This window comes from Epinephelus moara, chromosome 6, assembly GCF_006386435.1.
Source record: "Epinephelus moara isolate mb chromosome 6, YSFRI_EMoa_1.0, whole genome shotgun sequence".
In the NCBI taxonomy this organism is placed as follows: Eukaryota; Metazoa; Chordata; class Actinopteri; order Perciformes; family Serranidae; genus Epinephelus; species Epinephelus moara.
The window spans coordinates 4,806,004-4,810,164 of NC_065511.1; positions in this window are offsets into that span (position 1 = coordinate 4,806,004).

A 4,161-nucleotide genomic window follows, 5' to 3' on the forward strand; every position below is an offset into this window, starting at 1 on the left:
GCATTGATGTTCATTAGCATATATACTAGAATGGCAATGCCTAATGGCCATTTATTTTTTTTATTTTCAGAACATTAACTATACTGCTATCTGGATCACAATACAGTTAAGAGAGAAGTTTCTGACCTCTTCAGTCCTTTGTCCTGACACCATCCTGTCTTCTTTCTAAATAAGATATAGCCACCACTTTCCTCCCTAACAGTTATTAGGGTAAATGTCTGGTTATTAGGGGGTTATATAAAGAAGCAAGCCATAAGCCTTGGCCTATGGGCCTAGGATAGACTATAAAATACTGGTGGAATGGTGGTGGAGCAATAGTGGGAGCATTTCGGATTACAAGTGTACTGCTGTCTCTGAAGTTACTAATCCACCAGAGGTCCGCTTGGAATCCACCAGCGGAAGCATTTCGGATTACTGGCGGACTGCTGTCCTCTACGCTACTAATCCACCAGAGGTCCGCTTGGAATCCACCAGCGGAATCATTTCGGATTACTGGCGGACGGCTGTCTTCTACACTACTAATCACTACATAAGTCCGCTTGCTCCTCGATGTGCATATATCGAGGCACCCGCCAGTGGATTCCGCCGAAGGACCGCCAAATCGTCCATTGGGGACCAGCTGTAGGTCCGCCAGCCTTGTGCTATCTGGGGAGATAAAGAGAGTGGCAGGAACCTTGGTCACTACATTGATAGCTTTAGTAGTTACTTTTCAGATTAAACTTTTATAGCATACTGAGTTTATAAATAAAGATTAAACTTTCAGTGGTTACCAGACTTTTTGAGTTATATCTCTTTTTTGCCTTGGTGCTATTTATTTTTAGAAGCTAAATCATTTAGGCTGTTTGCAAAATTGTATCGCGCTTGATGTGAATTAAACAGGCAGTTAGGCTATGTCGAAATTTCGCCTCTGGGCAAGCATGTCATCATTGAAATGGATCATATAACATTGTGGTGGTGACTTTAAAACTTCAGCATAGAGGACTTTTATTGCAACTTTCGTTTCTGTCTGGTTTCTGTTACCTTACCTTCAAAATTACTGCTGGCTTACTGGAGCCTCTCCCACTCCATCTGTGCTCTGTGTCTCAATGTGACATGATGTGAAAGCATTCACAGGCGTCAGTGTTGATTGGCTATCACTTGTGCCGTGTAACCAATCAGAAGGGGCTGTAGGCGGGACACTGTTACAAATTCCAGTGCAGTAGGAGAAGCTGTATCAGACCCAAAGGAGCGACTTTTAAAATACATTTATTTGATCGATTACCGATGAAAAAACGTCCGATGCCGATTATGGTAAACAGTAGGTTGTGTTTACTCGCACACTGTGCGCCTAAATCATTTTCCCAGTTTGCACATATATATAGTTTTAGGGACAAATGCAAGCGCTAATGAACCAACTCACCCAGTACGCAGCTCAAGCTCCGCCCCCTCAGGCCGTGCCCCCTTTCGCTCCAGCCATGCCCCCTTTTTAAAAAAAATCTTGGAAAACCTTTATTTCAAACTNAATTCATTTCCTCAAAAATACAAAGAAATTACAGATGATTTCTTCATCAAATTTGGCCATAAAATCCCAGACTTTCTCACCCTCCCAAAGGAGAGACTAATTAAAACCCTCCTATGAGAAAACAGCAGTATAATAGAACTGGCAGGAGAATATGTTACTGAATGTCACAAAACAAGACATTTTAGTGTAAGATACATACAATGTAAGATTTAATGTTTTATAGCATTTTCTTGTTCTTGTTATGTATTAAACGAATTGTATTGTTTTGTAAACATTTTCTTTAAGGCCTTGAAAGTATTGTTAATTTTACAGTCATGCCAATAAAGTAAATTAAATTGAAAAAAATGAAATTGAGAGAGACTTTTTTTTTTTTGCTTTTACAAAAACTTTTATTTACACCATTACACAGAAATTTAGAAACAGGTTGAGGAGCTGCTGGTCGGACAGGTGGAGGAGCTGTTACACGTCCCATAATCTTTTGCAGAACTCGCTGCAGAAGCCAATATGTGAGTTGTCCGAGTAGATTGCCTGCAGATTTCCTCTTTTGCCATTTCCAATGTAGCCTGTGCAAAATAAAAGACCCGCCAAAAAAAGAATGTTATATGGTCGCTGCAAGTCTTCACTGCTTCATGTTTTAGGGTTTTTTTTTTTTTTTTTTACGAGCAACTACTGAAAGTCATGTTTCCAAGTATTATATACATACCAGGTTTGTAATTTCTGTAGACCTCTCTGCACTGCAAACAGGTTTAAATGGTGTACATGGTGTAAAATTCCTTCTTGTATCCTGCTGAAAAGTTACACCATGTACTAACGCCTGTGTATAAAAATTAAAAAAATTGAAAGCATTAAAAGCTACGCTCTATGCTTCCTTACATAAACAGACCTCAAAGGGTGTACCACAATTAGAATCATAACTTCTTCAACTCAGCAACAACAATAACTATAATAATATCAAAAACACATAATTCAGTTTTTCATAGTAATGTTTATTTTTACTTTAAGAAAAGTAAGTCAAAATTATCTCATTCTAGCTTATTAAATGTGAATATTTTCTGGTTTCTTTACTCCTCTTCACAGTAGACAGAATATCTTTAGGTTGTGGACAAAAAGGCATTTGAGGACATCACATTGAAACAGTGATTTTTTAGGCCAAACTAGTAAGCAATTCATCAAGACATGTATTAGATTAATCAAAAATTAAAATAATAAGTTGCAGCCCTACCAATACCAAATACATTTTTCACACCTTTTCAGTCCATTGGTTATTTGAAAACTAAAACATTATTTTTAGATGACATCATGGGTTTTGCATACAACACATTCCTATGTTTTATTAGCACACTTACCTGCATGTTTAACTATGCTGCTTTTATGGCCAAGTAGGTGGGCAACCATGCAGTGGTACTGGCCGTACTTGCAACAAAGAGGACACTCAAATGTATTCGGTGTCCTCTATATTAATTGAAGCTCTACAGCCTCTCTGAATACAGAGTTGTGAGTCTGAGGAAAGGGAAAAAAAATGCAATGTAAACAATTTTTCACTAGAAATCACTTTTGCTTTCATATGTTACAAACTCTGTAATGACCATACTGACTTAAATAATGTTAAGTAGTATCTTATGGAGTCACTGCATTAAAGTTTTGGCATTGAAAATAAAACTTTGCCATTAAACACACTGTATTGTATTGGCACTGAAAAATATTACACAGGCATTAACATATGTAAAAACATGAAGAAGCTAGCAACACTCAGTGTCCTTCGTTTAAAACTTTTATTACCTCACTGGTAGGCTACAGGCAATCAAACACACAGACCGGTTTCGAACAGCATCTTCCTCAGTGTGTGAATGACAGACAATGGGTAAGACATGCATAAATAACCTGCATTCCCAATCTCACAGCTGCATGGCATTAGATAATTAACACAGAACACCGAGCAGGATCCTGATTATCATAGAAAATCATCTCATAGAAGAGAAAAAGTTCACTACATGTATCAGTAGGCATCAAATAGACAAATATGAATAAAGTTAAAAATATCTAGAATATAAAGTGCCTTAGAGCAATAAACATTTATAGAGTATACCCCAAAAAAAAAAAAATATATATATTTTTTTTTGGCATTAACATAGACACAGGCATTAAAATAGACTATCTTACAATTTTATTATTTTTGATATTTTTTGCTTTATCATGTGTTTTCTACACACTCGACCGGCCACGACATAGCCAACTTAAATGATACTCGCAGTTTACTCAAAGATGCCTTATAATTTTAATATATTTAAAATTTATATGTATGGATAGAAAATTCAGTTATATTACAAAATAATATCTCTCAAAGACAGAAATTCAGATAGGCCCCAATAGGGGACACATACACACACTAGAGTGTGGCGATCCGAGCCCGATGGTACCCGACGGGTAGGCCGGGTTTGGTCAAAAATGTAGCTATAAATTGTATTCGGGCTCGGGTCGGATTCGGTCAGCTTTCAGTGAAAATGTAGTGTAAAAATAAATAAAATCCTATTGTCTGTCCTGTTTATTGCTTGGGCACTGTTATTTACGTGACAACACCTGAACTTAACACACACAGACACACATTGGCTGTTTGTTTCTACCTCTCCCCTCGCTGGAAGTCTCGGACCTCCAGCCGCCCG